The following is a 24335-nucleotide window of genomic DNA, read 5'->3' as shown; positions in this document are numbered from 1 at the left end:
GACAGTTTTATCTTTTTATAACTTGTTATCTTATGTGCAGCACTTTGTGATTCTGTCGAGAAAGGTGCTATATAAGTAAAATTTTAATTAATAATTTTTCCAGCTATATTCTCCCTAAAAATAAATGCATACCATTAGACCATTACAGCCCAACAGAAGAATTTTGCCCAGGAACCCCATATCCAGTTAATTGGGCTATAGTTAACAGTAATGATAATTACTCACTACTGATAATTATACTGCTAATTGGGGATAACATCGATAAACATAACATCAATTAACATAATCTTGATCATGTGACATTTATAAGGAAAAGAGTCATAATCGGGGAAAATCATAATCGGGGTGTGTCCACATTAATAAGTGACAGAGAGCGGAACTAATATGCCAAGATCTTTATCGGACAGAAAGATGAATATATGTGGATTGTGGACGTGTTTTTATAGTTAACAGTATTTGTTCGTTTGTCGCGAGGTGCAACCCTCTTGTTGTTCAATAAAAAAAATTATTGAAATATAGCTCGTCCGGTGGTTACTCACACTTTATGGGGACAAAAGCAGCCACAGAGAAAAGGGATTTTCTTCATTTGTGTAATCTGTAATCTGTGATGCAATAAACAAGATACAGCTTTGTCCTGGTGTGACTAACTATCTAACTATCCTTTATAAAATGGGTGAAGCGGTTTCCAAACCTGAACAAAGGTACATAAGGAAATCCTCACAAACCACACCTCTCCACATTTTTGTCAGAGATGAAGGTATCATGTTCTCGGTTAGCAAATGAGTATAGATATGACGCTTGTTACCTGAGTCTTTCTGTAATGTATTCCATGAAGACATCACAGCACAGAATTTACATCAAATGCAAAAATAGAATGCCAGTGCATGAATTCAACATGTACACAGTTTAAAAGGATTTGGATAATGGATGTAGTTTCAGGTGAAATAAGATGAATTTCTGTATCAAACCATTACTCTGATCCTTCTCCATGTTCAAGACGGACCATGCCTTTTTTAGCTTTGTTTTTGTTAAACACCTACTTCATATTTTTCAAAGTCATGCTGTTTCCAACAGGTCATATATGCCAGTGAAATCAAAGATCAAAACTAACAAGGATTTGGTGAGTAGCGTCAATGGCAAAGCTTCCTGGTGGCAATGGTAATATTTAAAAATAAAAGCTGTTTAAAGGTTCATTCTAATTTCTAACAGGTCATGGTGGTAAATCCAGCTTTTATGAAATATGTACATGAGGTTTGGCTTGGAAATAAGGGACGTTATCCATCCACTGGCTTTATGGCTTTGATTCTTGCACTTCACATTTGTGATGAGGTAAGTACAAAGTTTTCAGTCTCCGAAGTGCCAGAAGTACGAAGTAAAATATGATTTTTATAGTGCTGTCATCGTTAATCTCACACCCCGTGCGTGGGGCTGAATCGCGCTAACATGTCGACACCATGCAGCCCCATGCACTGGGCGATCCGCGCTAAGTCGCTAACGGAGATTTGCCGTGTTAATGTGGTTATGGCATTAACGTCATTTTAACGAGATTAACACTGACAGCACTAGTTTTTTATTGTCATACAAGCTGGTCGATTTGAGTCTTTGTTAATTTGTTCATCATTTTTTTTGTATTGCCCTTTTAAATAGATATGCATTTCAAAAGTTATTCAAAAGTTCAAAACGTCTTTGGTGAAGATCAGAACGGGTTTAAACACCAGTATCACTTGATTAAAGAATTCTGGTTAAATCTGTGAATCGTTAAATTTCAATTCACATGCCCTATGAAAGTGAAAGCTTCTGCAAGTCTTTCTGATGCTTCCTGTTCTTGATGTGACTAGACTACAATGTAGAGGACAGTCCTTCATGGAAAGCTTTTTAGCTAAACCTCTCAATAAGAGGTTTTGTCATTGTACAATCATGGTGCTTCCATTTAGTGCTTGCTCAGGTCGCTGTCCAACTGTTCATTTCATTTTTCAGCAGCCATTGTCTGGAGTTTGGTTAAAAAAAGGGACATTTTGTTCATGCATTTGTTTCCCATTCATTCATATGTTCATTTTTTGTCTTCCTAGGTTGATGTGTTTGGTTATGGTGCTGACCGTGATGGAAACTGGAGTCACTACTGGGAAATACTCACACAATACTAACATAAGGTTAAGAACTGGAGTACATCCTGGAAATTATAAGTATAACATCATCCAGCAACTAGCTCAGCAACAAAAAATTTAGTTCTATGAAGGCCTAATGAAAAAAATGTGATTGAATGCCATACACTCAGTGGGGAAAGTACTGAAAGCCAAATGGATGTGTATCTATAACTATAGTAATTTCCTAACCCTCCTAACTGAAACTGATATTGAGATTTATTAGGAAGGATGACAATTAATCTCTAAAGGGATTTTCTTTCCTAATCCATTGCTTAATTTAAATATGTAAATAAATGCACCCAGGAGTTATACTATATGGTAGTTTCTAACATGAGGTTTTTAAGAAATGAAGTATTTTCTTAAGAGTTGGTGGAATTACAAGAAGACAAACGACAGCAGGCAAGCTGTCGGATGTCTAAACATGTACATAGTATATTGTGTTTAACTGAAATACTATGCTGTATTATTCTTAGTTAAAATAAGCTGTTTACGTGAAAAGAAACATTTTACAGTTATGGTGAAGTAACTTATTAAGAGAGGGGGCGTTTATGTTCATGTACCGAATATTGTCTGCATTTTCTTTCATTTTTTGTTTCCTATCCTGTTCAGTACTTCAGCAATCAGAATTGTTGTGTGAATACAATACAATTTTATTTATATAGCACGTTTAAAACCAGGGGGTACACCAAAGTGCTTCACAGTAAGGAATAACGGTAAATCATTAAATCATTAAAACAAGGTAAAATAGACAAAATAGAGAAAACAAACAAAAAGCATTAGTAAGTAGAGATGGGGAGAAATCATGATTATCCAGACAAATGAGTAGCGATACAGCAATTACCGAGCGGTGAGAATTAGCGAGTCGGAAAAGCCAGGTTGAATAGGTAAGTTTCAACCGTGCTTTAAAGGATTGAATGGAGTCAGAGGCACGAATGGTAACAGGAAGACTATTCCAGAGGTTTGGTGCTACAGAGGCAAAAGCACGATCACCCCTAGTCTTCAGACAGTAACGGGGCTGGGCCAGAAGTAACTGACCAGAAGATCGTAAAGAACGGCTTGGAGTATAGAGACTGAGGAGGTCGGTGAGAGAGTCAGGGGCAAGGTTGTTTAGGCATTTGAAAACAAGCAGCAGAACTTTAAAATCAACCCAAAATTTAATAGGCAGCCAATGTAAGTCAGACAGCACTGGAGTAATAGAAGCAAACTTTCTCGTTCCGGTTAGGGGATGAGCTGCAGCATTCTGAACGAGCTGTAATCGTTGGAGGTAACCAAGTTGGAGTCCAGAGTAGAGCGAGTTACAATAATCTGATCTGGAGGTCACAAAGGCATGTATCAGTTTTTCAAGATCTTTGTACGGTATTAAGTGTTTGACCTTTGAAATTTGGCACAATTGGAAGAAGCCACATTTAACCACTGAGGAAACCTGTTTATCCAGCTTAAATGAACTATCCAGGCAAACAACTAGATTACTTACAGTATCTGTAAGAAAGCAAGCAAAGGGACCAAATCGGGCAACTAGCTGGTCTCATGAAGTGTGACTATCAAACACCATAATCTCAGTTTTTTTCTCATTTAAAATGAGAGAATAGGCTGACAGCCACTCAGTCTGTAACCTCAGACAAACAATTCAATGAAGCTGACAGGTCATCAGACAATTGGAAATAGATTTGAATGTCGTCAGCATAACAGTGGTAGGAGATCTGATATATGTCAAAGATAAAACCCAGGGGTAGCATGTACAAGGCAAACAGTAGAGGGCCCAGCATAGACCCCTGTGGTACTCCACAACAAAGAGGGACAGCGGTGGACGAGTAGCAGTCCATCATGACAGAGAAAGTCCTACCCGAGAGGTAGGATTTAAACCAATTAATAACATGTTCCAGTCTCTCTAAAATAATTTTATGGTCTACCATATCGAAAGCAGTGGACAGATCCAATAAAATTAAAATGGCAGGGCAACCTGAGTCGGTAATTAAAAGAAGATCATTGAAAAATCTCAGCAATCCTGTTTCAGTGCTGTGGTGAGGTTTAAAACCAGACTGAAATTTGTCACTAATTTGCATTTTTGCATTTAAGTAGGCCTGTAGTTGTAAGAGGACACGGCCCGTGAGTAATGATAAGTTAATCAATGATAAGAAATGAGGCCCAATTACATCGAACCCATCCTTTAACATCCGGGATGGGAGGAAATGATGAGCCGAGATCGAATTTCTCAATTGATCAATTATACTTTTTAAAAGTAAAAAGTGAAATTGGCTCAAACTGGTAGAAGTTGGACAGAGATTCACCAGGAGGAAGAGGATTCACTACAGGAAGATGTGGGAGTGAGGTTTTTAGAAGTGAAATCTTCCGTGTAAAATAATTTAAAAATTGCTCACAGAGAGCTGGGGGGCCAAAGTCTAGTTTATCAGGGCAAGGATTGATGGCAGAATTGAAATTTTAGACAGGGCCCGGGGGTTATTAGTCCCGATGATGTTGGACAAAAAAGCAGCTTTAGAAGTCTTAACACCATCCTGATATATAGTGCAGCTGCTACGTAAAATGTCGTAAAATGTCTGAAGGCGAGGAAAGAGCCCAGCTGATTTATTTTTTCAAGTGGAGAAAAAATGCCAAAGCCATATTGTCTAATACAGTCACCAAATATTTAGATATTTAGAATTTTACAAGGTTGATCTCCTGAAATTTGTGTTATTGTTAATATCGGTGGAGAGTGGAGAGTTGTCATACCCTGAGAGCAGGCAAAACTCTAACACGCACAAACAGTCAGAGACAGGGAGGCAATAGAGCTAAGGTGGAGAGCAAGGAAAACTGTCAGCAGTATGCACACACACACACACACACACACACACACACACACACACACACACACACACACACACACACACACACACACACACACACAGACGATAAAGGTTGATGTGGATCACCCAGCTTTGACAATGTATGGTATGCTGCTTTTCAAGAGGTGGACCCTTGGACTGCCGACCAAATTATGGTCCACAGTACTTTCCAAATTAAATATATACCCAGCAATATAGGCAATAGAGGATTAATGATTTAATGACCTCCAGAAAATCATTACCACCAATCAGAGTGAAAAGAAACTTGTTCAAAATTACTCAAATGAAATGAAAGGGACATGAAAGAAAACAAAGGGGCTTATTAAACATCTATCCATTTCTACATGCACATTTTGAATAAAGAGGCTCACATGGAAGTGCTGAAGTGTTTTGCAATTACAAAATTTAAATTAGAATCCCCAAAATTGGACTTTTAGACTCATGAATCACAAAAGGTTAAAGTTAGATGTCATTATATATGATGATACATAGAGGGCGCTCTTTTACTACTTAAAAGAGCAGAGGAAACTTGACACCCTAACCCTGTTAAACATAACAGGTAGGGTTATGTTAGACATAACACGTAGGGTTATGTTACCTGTAGAGTTATGTTACCTGTAACTCTAAACCTACACAAAAAAGGGACTTATACTCCCAGGAGGCAGTATTTTTCCAAAGTCATGGCTTAATTTTAGTTCTGTAAATTATTTATTATTATTAATATTTAAAATATTGTAAATGAGAACAAGAAAAAAAGAAATCATTTTATATACAGTAAATCCTACTACTTATTCCTGCGTCTTTCAGGATCTTACAAAGCTTGAAACAAGCGTTGACTATTAAATTAGTCGCCAACGATTTTGATAGTCAACGTAATCATGACTAGTTGACTAATCGTGGCAGCCCTACTATCACCATAAACAGTAGCATAAAAAAGAAAAAAACCAAAACACACCATGACCAGTTTGTGTCTCTGTAACTAACCAGAGAACTTCAAGCATTACAGCACATGACTAATTTGTGTTACTTTTCTGCAATGACCCAACGAAACACAGAAAGGCAATAATAATGATAAAAATAATAAAAATAATAATAACTTTATTTGTATTGCAAATAAAAATCAAATACAGACACATAATCAACATACAATCTATGTAATCGGAGAAAGCTTAAGGAACTTAAGTTACCTTACTGCGCAAAAGTCCACTAAACACACGCAACCAAGCTACCAACTCTCCCGACTTCATATAACCAGGGAAACAATGCCTGGCTAGCTAGCTAAGGTTGCAAAAAAACACCACAAAAATGCATAGCATAGCAAATGAGCTAAAACAAAGGGTTACCGTGCCAGTTTCCTCTGTTGTTTTTCACTGGTAGCCGATAGCCGCTGTAACTTCTCATAATGGCATGAGAGCCAGTTCCGTAAGCAATGCCATTTTCAGCATTGCTTTCAGCCCATTACTGGAATATGTCAGTGTCATAAATTTTGGGCCACATGAGGTTTTTGCCTTACAACTTCTGATTGGTGGAACTGACACGCAGTCGCTACCTTGATTCTGTTGGCTCAAACGATTAAAAATAGATGCCAATCATGCAAAGTGTCCATTTAAACCGTCTATTGCTAAGGGGGAATGTTCCCCACTGCCTGTGAACGTGTGGATAATTCTTTAAAAATATATATATATAAAAAAAACACAAGCATTTTTAGGTATGTAAATAAAATTAAATATTTTCTGCTGTTTAATACCTAAAAACTTAATTCAGATATAGTTAAGCCCTTTGGGGAAGAGCATGGCTTGATTCAAGCTGTTTCATTCAGTGTCCTTAACAAAGTGCAGGCACAAAACACAGACTTGAAAAAATGATAGGATACACAATGTTTTAAAACATGTTAATTCAGGTCAGTTCCGCTTAGTTCCCTTTCTTCTGGTTATTCACACCCCCCTGCATTTGTTCTTTGCCAAACCAGTGACAGCACCAGTTGAGAGTCACTGCACGTGTTCCATACAGACTTTAAATTTCACCTCGAATTGTTTTATGACAGTATTAGCCCTTTTCTGACTTATTTTAACTGGCAGTTTAAACAATTTCACAATTCACACAGCTTAAATAAATATTGTGTGCTAACCTTTATGTGTGTGTGTATTTTTCAGATGATGCATTTCAGGAATACTTTGAAAATACTTGTCCTAGCCTCAAAATAATCAGTTGTTTTGAATTTAATAAATCCTCTTAACCTTGTTTTTTCTTCCTAGCCAAATGAAAAGTTCCACAGAAAACAACAATATGGAAGGTCATCTTGCAGGACTCAATAAATAGTTATAGGTAGGTTTTTCAAATGTCATACTTGGTGTAACCTTAGCTGTGTTGACATTGTTACGCAACTGATATAGTATATGGTTTGATGACATTGCCAGTGTTTACAGAGCAGCAGGTGTATTTTATCATTTGAGAGAATGGGTAACTGGAATGTCACACCTTTAATATTTTCCTGTTTGCACACTATCAGCTTTTGACGTGAGCTGACAGCAGATTAACCAACATTACAGGCTCCTTTATTAAATCTATAGATCATTACTGTATGGAACCACAGATGGAAAATGTGTTTTATAGTCATGGATCCTTCTTCAGTTTTACACTGGATATAAAATGCAGAATGCAGTGGGTTTGTATGTGATTAGGGCTAGTGGTGTGCAATACTGCAGTGTTTAGTATTCATCTGATATCAAGTAAATACAGCAGGGGCAGTATTGCCAATAATACCGATACCAATGCTTTTTAAGGCAGCTTATGTAGGAGAGACTAGCATATAATGGTTTATGAAATTAATCGTCACTTGTTTGACAAATCTGAACACATTTTAATGACCACCACAAATCACTATGATTTTTACTCCAGAATAATTAGTTAACATAATAAAACACATACATGAAATATATTTGACTGTCAACACAAAAAGGTTATTATATTCAAACATTTTTCATACTTCATGTTTTAGGTATATTTTTTCAGCTCCAGTACAATAATTTATTTAACACAAGTCAGTGGCCTGAATATATTATCTAAATGTCTTAGTATATTTTACAGGCAACCAATCTGCTTACCTAACAACTAAGATGACCAATAACACTTTACTATTAAGTAATGCTGAAGAACCGAATAAAAAAATATTTTAACCACTACATGAAGTACCTTGTTGTTCTTTGCCTGTTAGAAAGGACAGTAAGACTGGGCTCTGTCTGTAGGCTCTCTGCTGGAGGTCTTAGTCTGTCGAAGGGATTTCCTTCCTCCCGTCTTCATCTTTTGCTGCTTGTTCCAGCATTTACAACTGTAAATTACTTCTTACATGATGCGCTGCTTTCTCACTCACTGCAGCCTGCATTTCACTGCTCAGTCCCATGGGCTCAAGTGATAGCTAAACACAGCAGAACATGGAGGAGGGGATGGAGCAGCATGTACCTGCATGAGAGGAGCAGTGTTTACACAGAGATGCCTATGATCTGATAAACACACAAATGTAGCTTGCCATCACCAGTGTGTGAATGTGTGTGTGAATGGGTGGATGACTGGATATGTAAAGCCCTTTCGGGTCCTTAGGGACTAGTAAAGCGCTATATAAATACAGGCCATTTACCATTTACCATAAACACGAACAATGCCGTGAGCTTGGTAATTATATTAAAATATTACACCAATACCAGTGTTGGTCTCTACATTATCGTTATTTGGCTTGGTCTAGCCACCTCTAGTTAAAACAGTTCAAAGAGCCTAAAGTTTCCCTGGGCCAGTTCAACCATACACTATTGTACCAAACATTAGAAAAAGTGTTTGAAGTGAAACATTTGTGATGTTCTAAATTGCATTTAGATCATTAAATTGTCACATATGACTAACAGCTTTAAAATTTTGCTTTTTGCTTTTAGCAGGCAGGTTGTTTGTACTTATTTTCTAATAGAAAAGGAAATGAATAGCAGAAATTAAGTTGCGAGAATTTTGGTGAACTACACTAAAACACCAACTGTGGTAGAAGGGGGAATGAGAGATCAGAAAACTTGACATCTGGAATTAAAAAAAAGAAAGAAAGACAATTCATCAGGACCCTGATGACAAAAAATTCAAGTAACAAGGATCTGACAGAGAGTAGAAGTAGGAACCCATCCTTGTTTGATGAAAAACAGGTGCTGGTGCTAAACTCTTGAAACAGCTAGTACAGCCACGTCTCCAGAAGGGGGTGATTGGAGAGGTGTGCCAGCAACCGTACATACATCAACCTGCGGGTAAGGAAATGGGAAAGAGAGAAAGTGCAGAAGAGAACAGGCACAGAGGAAGAAAGAGTATGAAAGACATGCTTGACTATGACATTCTAATATAATTTTGGTTGTACTATAGATGTAAATCAAAATTAACAATTAATTAATTTCTTTCAATATTTTAACATCTGCGTTTGGATTGGAATGTTTGCAGAGTTTACAATCGCTGTGTCTTTAGCTTTGTTAAGCTCTGTCCTCCAGTCCAAGCTGGCTACTGAAATACCGATCACACAATCAATCACCAGTGGCTCTGCCAACCTTCTGGCACTGCCCCTGGAATCCACTGCACCACCTCTCCTCTGCAGTGGAGCCGCAGACCACACTCCACCACATTCTCAAAAGTAAATTTGTGTGTAGCATTGTGTTATATGGGATCAGTACAAACTATTTTAAAAGTTGTAAATTTTAAAAATTTTAATCCATAATAAAGTGCTGTCAAGTAGTATTTAGATTGCCTTTTCTATTGATGAGATTTGTGTTTCTGTAATTATTCCTTTTTCTACTGAGCTACTGAGCACTAAACTACTGAGCATTAAACTACTGAGTTATTCATTGTTCTTGCCGGTTGGCTTTGCTAAAATCAAGCAATAATCTAAAATGTAACCTGCAATCTGTTTATGACTACATCTGGCTAATATTGGCAGTTCATGTGCTAGCACATCCACACCTTCTCTGTCTACATTCATTTCAGTGTCAATAGAAATGTTCCATCACAGCACAGCTGTTATGATTAGCCTGACGGTGACTGTCAAATGATGACTTGCACCAAAAAAAACCCCAAACAAATAAAACAAAACTATGCAACATACCAGCTGAACACTATGTGTATTGTGCTCATGAAGCATAATAATAGTGGAAGATGATTAAGGTTTAGAAGAAATGTTTAAGGATCAGAAGAAAATTAGGCAAAGGGCTCCAAGACATTGATATTCATTTATAGACAAAGCTGTGATGTGTATTTTGTGTGATGTGTGTTATACAGACTGTAATCGTGCTAATTTGAACATGTTTTAAATGGCTAATTGAAAGTTAACATAATTTCATCCCAGCTGATTTTGATTGACATGCACTCTTACTGTACACTGAAGCACTGAATCCAACACATACCAACTCGCAACTGATTACAAAAACTCGGGTGTGGGAGGAGTATGGAGAGGCCATGGAAAAAGACTTTCGGACTGCCTCGAAGAGATTCTGTCAAACTGTCAGGGGGCTCAGGAGGGGAAAGCGGTTTCCTACCTGCACTCTGTATTGTACGGGTGGAGCATTGCTGACTTCGACTGAGAAAATTGTCGGGAAATGGAGGACCTCCTTAATTGCAATGGCACGTCTTCTGTGGAGGAAGCAGTCTGGGGACGAAGGGGATGACCCACCAATCTCCGGAGGCAAGGTCACTGAGGCATTTAAACATCTCCTTGGTGGCAGGGCAAGCTGATACCAACTGAAAATGTAGACATTATTGCTTACAAAAAGCTCAATGGTCAGTCTCTTCTTTAGTCAAGAGGATGTGGTTTTCTCAGTTCCCAAAAAGATTTTCACTTTTTTTTTTATCTGACCACAGAACAGTTTTCCACCTTGCCTCCGTCCATTTTCTCTACCAAGAATTAAACATTCCCCACAACGTTGAGCTGTGTGGAAAATGTTGAACACATAATTAGATCTAGATAACGCATCTGCAGTTACAGTGTTTAACATTAATCTGTGGCTTACAATCCTGCAGACCAGACCAGTGCCCAATTCTCTTGTTTGTGTTTTGCATCACAAGAAAAAAAACAAACAAACACTGGTCACAGTTATTGTTTTTGGATTATGGTCAGTGAAAACTTGAATAGGTTTCAAAGTAGATTCTATTTACACTTGAAAGCTCTTCAAAGCAAGCAACAAGGCAAGGACATCTTTGTTAATTGTGCTGTAGTTTAGCTGATGTTGTACTTTTAGAGCAACAGCAGGTGGGGTGATCTAGCCCAGCGGTCCCCAACCTTTTTTGCGCCACGGACCGGTTTAATTGCAGACAATACTTTCACAGGCCAGCCTTTACGGTGACCCAGATAAATACAACAAAATAAAATGATACGACCAAGACAAAAACTGTGGTGTTTTGTATATATAATAAACGCAAATTTACTGCGTAATTGTGTAACTTTATTGGCACCATTCCCCAGAAAAGGCCAACAACACTGAGAGTAACAGCCTCCTCTTTGCCACTTAATGCTCTCTGGTTGCTATGGTAATATGTAAACATTTCTTTCAAATTAAGACACACAACTACAACACGTGAAAAGACCCAGGGAAACCAAGTTAATGATAAAAACCCTGAAAACCATAAATTTCACACCTGAGCCTCAACTCTCGCGGCCAGGTGTCAAGCGACTCATGGACCGGTACCGGTCCATGGCCTGGGTTTTGGGGACCACTGATCTGACTGACAATGAGGTGGAGTTGTTGCTGCGACTAACACAAAAGTACAAAGTTGCAAAAGGAAGTGAGAATAAAAGAATTTGAAGAAAAGCTAAACGTATTAGTGTGGACATGACCTATCTGTTAACGCAGAGAAGTGTGAATTTCACGCCTCCACAGTCTCTTTCCTGGGCTTTTGTTATTTAAGGACGGCAGGTGAAGACGGACCCAGCCAAGGTTCAGACAATCGCTCAGTGGCTGGTCTAAGCCTCATTAGAAACAGCTCCAATGCTTCTTGGGATTTGCCAACTTTACTGATTCTTCATCAGAGGTTACACTAGGGTAGCAGTGCCACTTTCTAGACGTACGTCTCTCAAAGTTCTGTTTGTTTGGTTCACAGAGGCGGATCCAGCATTCTCAAGATTAACGACTCTGTTCACCTCAGCACCATTGTTGGTACATTCCGACACTAGATTACATTTTGTGGCAGAGGTGGATGCTTGGGTAGCTGGGGTTGAAGCTCTCCTTTCCCAGCGCTTTGGACTCCCATGCAGATTGTTATTGTAAATAAACTGATTGTAAACTCGATCACTTCTGTGCATTGTGTCTGCTTTTGGGTCAATTTCTGTGCCGTCTGTGACAAAGTTATCATCTTCCAGGATATAATAAATAGATAGATAAGTACCTTAAAAAAATGTAATTCATAGTGTAATTGGAGTTGTATATACATTGCTACACAACTAATAAATGGCTTAATATCAGTATTATTCATTTTTAATTCAAAAATTCAGTATCTAGGAAGTATAAAAATGTATGCTAGTATCCTTTTTTGGAAGTGTTTCTTTTACTCCAATATTGTGATTGATTTGAACATTTGTCAGTGTCGTAAATAGCATACAAATCATCATCAGTTTTAATAATAGAATACTGTTACTTATTTAGAGACCTCTTTATAGTGATGATATGTGTATATCACAGTCACTGCTGACTTCTTTGTCTACTAAACCACTGAATCACTCACACACCATGAAATATGCATATTGTATTCGTTAGTCAGTAGCAGTGTTGGTCAAGTTACTTGAAAAAAGTAATCAGTAACTAATAACTGATTACTTCCCCAAAAAAGTAATCCCGTTACTTTACTGATTACTTATTTTCAAAAGTAATTAATTACTTAGTTACTTAGTTACTTTTTAAAAACACGATTTACAACCTGAAGAGGTGATAAAGCGATATATCTTTCAGCCCAATTCTACTTTTTCTACATAATCCATCATACAAAATGTAATCAAATGGAAAAGTCTCTTTTTTTTAACTTGTTTTATCAGTTTTAATCTTTTAACTATATGCATCAAGCAAAAATGTAATTATATGCAACATTCTCTGAGTTGAATAAATGAGTTTAACATTTAAACCTATTTTCTGCACATTCCAGCACATAAAATAAAATATTTTTTTTTGTTTACACTCACTCTTTCAAATAGATGCAAGTAAAACACAGCAGAACATAAATAAAGTCAAAGTCTCAGCGGTGCTGTTGCTCTATCTTCACCTGTAAAGCACGACTGCGGTAGGCGGAGGTTTACCCTGGTGCAGGTGTGCAGCGGTCAGTGGAAGGATACGGCAGTGTCTCTGTGAGTTTCCCATTACATCGTTGCGCTCTCGGTGCTTGCTTGGAAGTTTAGGGGTTTTTTTCGCTGTAAAAAGAAGTTTTCTTCCCACGCACGATGGACGCTAATGTTTTCTTCACTTTTTATGGAATCAAACTCAAAGTAAGGTCAGTACTTCCATGCTTTAAACGCTGCACGCTCATACTCTCTCCCACACTCGATATATGATCCACTGTTGATCTGCACACAGCTGTTGTCACTAACGGCGCACTCGCTTACTTCACTGTCGTGAGACATTCTCGCAAAAAATCACGGTTTTAGTAATGCAGTAACGCAGCGTTCCTATGGGAAAGTAATGGTAATCTAATTACCATTTTTGCAATAGTAATCCCTTACTTTACTCGTTACTTGAAAAAAGTAATCAGATTACAGTAACGCATTACAAGTAACGCGTTACTGCCCATCTCTGGTCAGTAGTTAACAGCTATTGTTATTGTCATGGTCCTGGGCCATGTTGGCCCAGTGTTCTTAGTTTTCTTGTATGTTTGTATTTTGTTCCTTGCTTAGGCCATGTTTTCTGAGTTGCCCTGTTGTGTTGTTCCCTAAGTGTTTTCCCTTCATGGCTTTTACCCCCTGTGTGCCCCTCTGTGTATCTGTGAGCCCTCGTCTCTCCTTATGTTTTATTCCATGTTTCCCCTGCCCATTATGTCTAAGTTCTCCCCGTGCTCTCTCTTCCCCCTGTGTGCCCTCTATGTATTTATGAGCCCTCGTCTCCCTTTGTGGTTGTTTCATGTTTCCCCAGTCCGTTATGTCTGTGTTTTCCCGTGCTCTCTCTCCTCCTGTCTGAACCTCTGTGCACTTCCTGTTTACTTTGTGACTCTCACGCCCGTACATGTCATGTTCAGTTCACCCCGCCCTGTCTCGTTATGATTATCAGTGTCACCTGTGTTCCCCGTGTGTTCCCACTTTCCTCGTTAACCCTCTGTGTATTTCTGTCTGCGTCTCCCTCTGTTCAGCGTGACGTCGTCCCTCATGTTGTGTGGATCTTCCTGTGCCTTCCTGCGAATGTTAGTTTACTTTTTCCCCAGTTAGTTCTGTATTTCCTGTATTCTGCCATGCCAGCATTAAAGCTGTGTTCTTTAAGTTTATCCCCGTGTCTGTGAGTCTGCATCCTGGGTCCTTCTCCTGCCTGCCGCACAGCGATTCATGACAGTTATTGCAAGCAGCTGACAAACCTTTTAACATGTCAGCAGTCATACTGGTCACAAAATAAAGTAAAAGTTTAGAACTTTAGAACTTTAGAAAGCAAATTTAACGCATTATTACTAGAGATGGACCGATCCGATATTACGTATCGGTATCAGTCCGATACTGACCTAAATTACTGGATCGGATATCAGCGAGAAATAAAAAATGTAATCCGATCCATTAAATATCAAAAAAGCACCTCACAAAACTTGCTACATGGCGTAACTTGGCTCATAACTGTAGCACGTGATAGAGCGTATGGGCAGAAATCTGTGCCATCAGAAACTGAATTTGAATAAGTTAAATTTGAATTTGAATTGCTCTGATTGAATCTGAATTGTAACTTGAATAAATGCTTTTGAAAACTGAATTTGAATTAGTCTAATTTGAAATTGAATTTATGGTTTGAAAATGATCATCACTAAAATGAAAATGAATTTTATATTTTGAAAATGAATTGATTTGCTTTGAAACTGCATTTTATCCTTTAAAAATTCAGCTCTCGAATTATTTCAGTTTCACTTCTCAGAAAGAAGAATCAGAATCAGAAAGGGTTTTATTGCCAAATGTTGAGCGGGTTTACAACATTAGGAAATTGCTGCGGTGCTTCAGTGCAAACATACTGTTATAAATTAAGCTTAAATAGACATGAAAATAAAAATGAGAATACGAATTAAAAGTGCTCACCATTCAGTTTCAGTTCTACAATTCAATTTCAGTTCCAAAATTCAGTTTTTTAGAACTTACATCCGGTTCCGGTTCAGGCGCAGATTAATAGAACTACGTTTTACTAGCGGACCGAAAGTGTTACTGACGGGAATCTACAGCGTCTTGAGCTGAATTAAGACTTCAGAAGTCATTCGTCATGTCGAATGACCAGCGGATAAACTCTCAGGTTGGTAATAAATCTATTACATGTATAAGAACAAGCGTCATGTTAACAAATGATAGCCGTAAGGTAACTTTTATGCTTATTGTAGCTGCTAGCTAAAAACGCTAATTTAGCGTAGTTTGCCCTGAATTCAGCTTTGACAACAAATATGATCGACTGTTTCTAATAGAATTCCAAAGTTGTCATCTTGGACCCTCTCAGAGTACCCCATCTGTATGCTTGCAGAGACCCCTACAGTAGGGAAACATGCAAAACGGTGTCCAAACCTTTGTACTTTAGCTTTATTTATGTCTTACACAGCATCCTAACTCTTTAGCTAACTTAATAACTTTAGCTAAAGTGAATAGTTAGTCTAATTCATTAGTGCAGCATTACTGGGTCACCTCTGTTTGAAGTGATATAATGTGATATTCAAAGGAGCTTGCAAAGAAAAGCGTCTGGACTTCTTTAAGTTGCTTGAAGACGTTTCACCTCTCATCCGAGAAGCTTCTTCAGTTCTAAGGTCAAATGGTGGAGAGTCCCAGATATAAACCTAGTGGGAGTAACCCCCCACAGAGGGACAAAAGGACCCCCTGATGATCCTCTAATCGCCTGAGCCAAGGTGTGAAACTGGGCGTGGGTCCCAATCAGCCAGAGTTTCGGGTGAGCTCATTGTGCTTTTCTTTGCAAGCTCCTTTGACTACGATGACCTGGATGACTGAGAACCTTCACAGATATAATGTGATATACAACTATCACTGAAACAGCAAACTTTGTAAATAAGTAAACAACACTTCTCATTCTCTAAACGTTTGGCCAAAGCTGTAGATTACACTATCAGTGCTTGTTCACTCTTGACAATAATTACATTTCAAAATTTACTTTGTGCATTTACAGGTAAACAATATCTAATATTTTATCTAAATGACTGCTTTGTCTTTGAAAAGGGTGAAGAGCCTGAGGCCGGTGACAGTCCAGTTCTACTCTAAGTATATCCTTACAGTGGCTCACAGGACAAGGACACATTCCTGTCCTGCCAGAAGAGAAGAGAAACTTCAGAGTCTTCATGCAGTTCAACCACACCTGTCATATTCCATATGACAGGGGTCTCAAACTCCAGTCCTCAAGGGTCAAAGTGTCATGCAACTTTTCCATGCCCTCGAGGATTGAAGTTTGAGACCCCTGCCGTATGGTGTTCATGCTGTTTTCTACCCCACAGTTACAGCATGTCTGACTGCCTGTTCAGCATATGCAAAAAATATGAGTTTAAGCATGTGATGACTAAGGCCTTCCATTATGGTGTTTCTCATCACATGTCACAGACATCTGGATGATCATTTGGAATAAACAAAAAAACTAAAAACTTGTTACTTCATCTTTTATCTTTATTATTATTATTATTATTGTTCTTATTTTACATTTTTCATTGTTAGGCATTGGGTTTATTTTAGTAGTCCTTTTACTACTTCTTTCCCTCTTCCATGTCACTGTGTCAGCTTGTCAGCATCTATGATGTGGGGCGTTCGGGGCTCAAGAGTTGGGAGTTCGCCTTGTAATCGGAAGGTTGCCGGTTCGAGCCCCGGCATGGACAGTCTCGGTCGTTGTGTCCTTGGGCAAGACACTTCACCCGTTGCCTACTGGTGGTGGCCAGAGGGCCCGGTGGCGCCAGTGTCCGGCAGCCTCGCCTCTGTCAGTGCGCCCAAGGGTGGCTGTGGCTACAATGTAGCTTGCCATTGTAGCCATTGTGTGTGAATGGGTTGATGACTGGATATGTAAAGTGCTTTGGGGTCCCTAGGGACTAGCAAAGCGCTATATAAATACAGGCCATTTACTAGGGGTGGGGGAAAAAATCGATACTGTGTAGTATCGTGATATTTTGTTTGCTAATAATGTATCGATACAGGGACAGCAGAAATCGATATTTTGTTACAAACAATTTTTTCTCTGAAGTCAACATGCTCTGAAGTCAACATGCTCTGACTCCAGAGCATGTTGACTTCAGAGCATGTTGACTTCAGAGAAAAAATTCAGAGCATGTTGATCCTTTTTCTGAGCAAGAATCCTGACATTCCTTCACTGTCCAAATGTGTTTAACTTTTTTTTTTGGCAGCAATAAACATGACAGTTTACTTATTTTAATTTAAGACATGTTTAATTTTAATTAAGTTTAAAACTTTTTTATTTAATGTAAAATTATATATTTTTTAAATCTACTTTCAAATTCTTCAGTTGCTGAAGGGGCTGCATAGTTTTCATAAATTTCATAGTTCAGAATAGCTATAATTGTACCAGATGGTTGCATTCAGTTAAGTTGGACTAGACTGTAATACAAACCGTTCAGTTTGTCAACAATAGAACTGACTGAAATGAGAGACTGAGTGTGAGACTTTGATATTAGATAAAATGAATATTGATAAAGTTTACCTTTATGTGCAGAATTTAAATATCGCAAAATATTTTAAAAAAAATCGCAATAATATCGTATCGTGCGTTAAGTATTGTGATAATATCGTATCGCGAGTTGTATGGTGATTCCCACCTCTACCATTTACCATTTATTTGGGCTTGGAAGTGGAACAGAAAGTAAGCAAATCCAAAGTGCCATTAAAACCAGGAGAGGTTCTTATATTTCAGAATAAGGGATTAATTCAAAAGAAATTACCTCAATGCCATATTTTATTTAGGAACCCTAGAGAGCACTTTGCAAAATAACACATTCTTATAATTTCATCCTCAGATGAGCCAAGCTACAACTGTCAGGGAAGGTGATGTAGGTACAGAGCATATGAGAGTGATTAAGTTAATGTCTCTTGTCTAGATGAAGGCACAAGAGGGATAAATGGCAAGGCGTAGAGATTCAGTATCTTCAGTCTTCAGTGGACACTCCATTTCTGGCACAAAACACCTGTAACAGATGGTCGATTTAGGAGGTGACCCGACAACTTCAGCCTGTCAAACATAGTAATGGAGCAGTATGTTTAAAAAAAAAAATCTAATTAAGCATGCACTCAGTACCCTAAGAATTATTATGGTAGTTAAACACAGTGATAGTTGTATATCATATTATATCACTTCAAACAGAGATGATCCAGTAATGCTGCACTAATGAATTAGACTAACTATTCACTTTAGCTAAAGTTATTAAGTTAGCTAAAGAGTTGGGATGCTGTGTAAGACATAAATAAAGCTAAAATACAAAGGTTTGGACACCGTTTTGCATGTTTCCCTACTGTAGGGGTCTCTGCAAGCATACAGAGGGGCTACTCTGAGAGGGTACAAGATGGCAACTTTGGAATTCTACTAGAAACAGTCGATCATATTTGTTGTCAAAGCTGAATTCAGGGCAAACTACGCTAAATTAGCGTTTTTAGCTAGCAGCTACAATAAGCATAAAAGTTACCTTACGGCTATCATTTGTTAACATGACGCTTGTTCTTATACATGTAATAGATTTATTACCAACCTGAGAGTTTATCCGCTGGTCATTCGACATGACGAATGACTTCTGAAGTCTTAATTCAGCTCAAGACGCTGTAGATTCCCGTCAGTAACACTTTCGGTCCGCTAGTAAAACGTAGTTCTATTAATCTGCGCTTGAACCGGAACCGGATGTAAGTTCCAAAAAACTGAATTTTGGAACTGAAATTGAATTGTAGAACTGAAACTGAATGGTGAGAAGTGAAACTGAAATTATTCGAGAGCTGAATTTTTAAAGGATAAAATGTAGTTTCAAAGCAAATCAATTCATTTTCAAAATATAAAATTCAATTTCAATTTAGTGATGATCATTTTCAAACCATAAATTCAATTTCAAATTAGACTAATTCAAATTCAGTTTTCAAAAGCATTTATTCAAGTTACAATTCAGATTCAATCAGAGCAATTCAAATTCAAATTTAACTTATTCAAATTCAGTTTCTGATGGCACAGATTTCTGCCCATAAGAGCGGCTGTGTGTATTTGTAGCCTCTCTACCAAACCGGCATTTCATCTCCGAGAAAGTTATCCCAGAGAGAAGTAAAGCAAGTGTGTAAGTTCATCTCTGAATGTTTGTAAAGCATTCCCATGTTAAGCTTAACAACCGATATATGGAGCGACTGCCTCTCTCTCTCTCTCCTGCTGGTACTTCAATTGTGAAACTGCTTAATGATCAGCTGATCGGCTTTTCTGTCGTGAGTCAGTCTCTCTTCTTTGTTTTTTGCCCACTTTGCACCAGAAAGAGGAAACCAGCGGCTGAACAACAGCAGCACGTTTAACCTTGATAAGCTGTTGTTAGAATTGATTTAATATTACTTTCTACACCAGGATCTACGTAGCTGTGCAGGGGCAGATCTAGCAAAGTTTAGCCAGGGGGGCCGATAGGGCATTAACAGGGAAAAGGGGGCACAAAGACATACTTTTTTTTCTTATTCTCATTTAAAATATCTAGCTTTTAATTATTTAATAATTATCTGAATCTTACACCCAAAGTTTTAATCTGATGTAAAATGTATAGAAGTCCATTACTGTATATAGTAACTGTTAAGTCTAATATACCCTAGTAAGCTGTAGTACTTTTTCCTTTGGGAAAGTACCATCTGTGAATTCTGCAATTCTGTTGAAGAAAGATGTTGAATCTATTTAATTATTCTTGAAAAATAATTTATTTCTGTGCATTTTTTTTCACCCTGCATCAAATTAAAGTTGATTACATAGATTAAGCATCATGAGGAAGAGGGTGGTTCCCTATTTTCTTTTGCTGGGAGTTTGCAACCCTATTAGTTAGGTTGCTTAATATTTCTGCTAAGTACTCTTTAAAAAAACCAGATTAGGGAGGATGGAGTAGGTTTAACTTTATTAGATTGATCAGTGTTGCTGAACTATGAAATATTTTGGGTGCAGTGTGTTTTTTTACATACAGGTATAACAGAATAGCTTTAGTGTTGTTGTTTATTTGAACTTATACAAAATGCAGCAAGATATTAAAAAAACTGTTTTATTGATTTAAAAACACACTATATCGGATTCATATCGGTATCGGCAGATATCCAAATTTATTATATCGGTATCAGTATCGGACATAAAAAAGTGGTATCGTGCCATATCTAATCATTATCAGTCCTTTCTTCTGTACTATTGACACTTCATGTGTTGACAACCTTAGGTTGTGTCCACGCCTTCTCTGTCAACATTATTTTCAGTATCAACAAACCTGATGCCTCAGGGCACAGCTGGTGATTGTAAAAACAGTGACTTGTCTAAGAAGTTTACATCCAATGGTTTCCACATAGTGGAAATGGCAGAGATAAACCCCTAAAATTCCCTACACCTTCCTTTCACCTAAATTTAAAAAATGAAAATCTAAATTTTGCAAGAGAGAAAAATATTGCCATTAGTCCCATTTAAGAATAAACTTAAATGGGATAGGCAAGCAAGCATTTCTAAGTGATGTTATTTGTAATGTTTCAGTTGAGAGAAAAAAAAAAAAATATTAAGCATCATGTGTCTTTTGCAAGCCAGCTGCACTCACATGATCCTCTACTGATCCAAATCAGCTAACACATTATAAGCAAAGATAATAATCTGTATCTTAATTCAAAAATATCATATAACACTACTGTTTTGTAAATATTAAATAAATTGCTTTCCAGTGTTTAAGTCAAATTAGTTAGTATGACAAATAGTTCTTTTAAAATTTACTTGAAAAAAAAAAACCCCCAAACAACTATTTTATTTTTGAATAATTTTATTAAATCTATTTTTCTGGATGATAGAAGCCACTTATGAAGCATATCAATGAAAAAAAAAAAAGATTAGGTTTTGGAAGAAGTATTTTGCAAACTAAAACACAAAATGTGACACACTCTGGGCAGAGAGACATCCATAAAGAATGGCTTAATGCTGGATGAGGACAAAAACACACAATTGGTTGAAATAAATACCCAAAGTTTCACCTGAAGACATCAATGTGAAAAAAAAACAAAACAAAAAAAACATCACAGTAAGAACAGTGGCAAAGGTCAGAAATAACTGCATCAAAGGGAAGTGGAGGAAGCAAGAACAATGAGTTGAGTAAAATTTGACTTATCTGACCGTTTTGTTTAGCTTAATTCGCCTTATTATCCGGTGCACCTTATGTATGAAAACAGATCCGATCATCAAGCCCACTCAAGAATGATGCTATTTATTTTAGGGATTGGAACATTTAGTCCTATCAAGTAATCATAATAATAATAACAATAACAATTACAACAACAATAAGAACTCTTATTATTATTATTATTATTATTATTATTATTATTATTATTATTATTATTGAAACACTTTTTCACATTATACACTGGATATTACACAACGATAAAGGTTCTCCATTTATTTTTTATTACAGTTAGCATGTCCTTTGCATGGTAATACTAGCAGCAAAGGACACAAAAAATGACATCAGACAATGACATGTGAAGGGGTCCTGCCCAAATATCAATGACACTATCCTCTTGAGGCTGTTTTGGCAGCCTAATTTAGACAACTTATGTTGGGTTTTCTATTACTTTGTTACTTGTTCATTTGTGTTCTTAGTAGCCTCATTGAATGGTGAGTGTTAGTATTTGTAGCTACCATGTTGCATAGTGTTTTAGAGTTAGAGGTTTTAAAGATAGGCGATTGTGGGCGAGACACTTCACCTGTTGCCTTCTGGTGGTGGTCAGAGGGCCCGGTGGCGCCAGTGTCTGGCAGCCTCGCCTCTGTAAGTGTGCCACAGGGTGGCTGTGGCTACAATGTAGCTTGCCATCACCAGTGTGTGAATGTATGTGTAAATGGGTGAATGGGTGGATGACTGGTTGTGTAAAGCGCTTTGGGGTCCTTAGGGACTAGTAAAAGCGCTATACAAATACAGGCCATTTACCATTTACCATATGACCATATATGAGGGTGGAATCTTAAGTTTTCAGCTAATAATAAAGAACCTCTAGTAAGAGTTATGCGTTAAATGTTATGGTGTAAAACATGGACTCAAATATCAGCTGTATTGTGCTGATAAGAGGCTAATCCGATTGTTCAGTCTGACGTCACTAGCCGTGTCTGGGTCTAAACTCCGCTGCAGGTCCATATATCAAACGATCACTGTGGCATTACTGAGAGTTGAAAAACTGTCTAAAGTCTTTCATCTTTAATAAAATGATCAGCGTTCAAAACTGTCTAAAGTCTTTCATCTTTAATAAAATGATCAGCGTTCTGCTACCAGGTATAACAATTGAGTTTAACATCCAGGCATCCATGAAAACGGAATTTAAGACATTTAACGGAGTTAGAAGTTAGCAGGGAGTTAGCTCGCTAGCTTCTTTCTAAATACAATATAGCATGTCCTGACTGCAGGGTTTTGGAAACAAATTAAAACGTACAGCTTTGTTATCACTTCCAGCATGAATGAAGACAGAAAACTAAACAGCAGTGACGTTTGTAAGGTTACTGAAGTTTGGCTAGCTGGTATATAATGATGTGCTACGTGACCGCTAGTGACACAGCTATGTTAGCATAATATAAACAAGCTAACTTTTTTTCCACTCGATAAAAGTTAACGTGAGTGTTCTCGGTGGTCAGGAACAAATGTAATCGCATGGCAGGATGCTGTAAAAGGACCAAACTTCAGCCAGGAGAACAACTGAGATAATCCATCCACAATACGAGGTTAGTCATTCATATACTGCTGCATGGGCTGGGCTGTAGTTACATCCTAAGGTTTTAAAAACTGAGCTTAAATAAATGATTAGTGGTAATAAAAGCCGAGGGAGGTCAACAGGGATCACTCACTGTTTTAGGAGCTTTTTGAGATCAAATAGAAGAAAATACATAACATTAAACATGTTAACAACACAACTGCTCTCTGCCCAGCCTGGAGGTCACTGCAAACTCTCGGTACCTCAGCAGAGCTGGCAATATCATCAAGGACCACTCTCACCCCAGCAACCAACTGTTTGAACTATTACCGTCAGGCCGACGGTACAGGTCACATAAAACCAGGACAAACAGATTCAGGGATAGCTTCTTTCCCAGAGCTATCACCGTAGTAAATAAGCACAAAAACAATTGAACCTATTCCATACCGTCACTGTCATTATATTAATGCTGCTATCCTGTATATATTGTACATACTATTGTTTGAGTACTTACGATTGTTTTTTTTTGTACTTTTTATATTTTACATTTATATTTATTATTGAAACTTGCACCAAGGGAGTCGCACTCCAATTTCGTTGTACTCTGTACAATGACAATAAAGGCTATTCTCTATTCTATTCTAAAAGCCATATTAAACGCACACTACTTTAGACCCGGAAGTAGGATTTGTCGCGTCATCACTGAACAACCGGATAGAATATATATTTAAAGGTATTTATGTATATCTATGTGTTTGCATGTGTGTCGGTTTTGTGGGTTGTCATAATAAAATACAATTTAGTGCCACAACTTCTCTGTGTGGCAATGCACAAGTCAGACACAACCTCTATAGTTATTTGCACATAGTCAACAACCACTCCCTCCCTCCCTCCCTCCCTCTCCCACTGAGCAGTTGCTCATTACTTGATAGCTACATGGATAGCTTAATAGATATATCCTACAAGTTCTTCTTGACTCATATTCCTGGTTTTTTGATGTGTTTTTGGTAAGATGCATTAAATTTACACTCTGTCTTATCTCACACTAATCTGTAGCGAACCTCTGAAGTGTGTTTGCATTTATTTAGTATGCATTTCCCAGATTTCTTTTTTTCCTATTTTTTCAAACAGTTTAGCAATTTATCTTGTTCTGCCTCAAATAGAGTGGCCTCATATTGTGTAGTCAAATTCTTCAGAAGCAAATGGGATAATTTTAATGAGTGCCATTTTGAGTTGTTTTGCTTTTTAATCATTGTGTTGTTTTTGTTGCTATGTTACTTCATT

The sequence above is a fragment of the Diplotaxodon limnothrissa genome, linkage group LG22 (assembly GCF_057381915.1).
Source record: "Diplotaxodon limnothrissa isolate DT_005_m linkage group LG22, D_limnothrissa_male_GT1.1, whole genome shotgun sequence".
NCBI lineage: Eukaryota > Metazoa > Chordata > Actinopteri > Cichliformes > Cichlidae > Diplotaxodon > Diplotaxodon limnothrissa.
The sequence above is the reverse complement of the archived record's forward strand: the minus strand, read 5'-3'. Positions refer to the sequence as shown.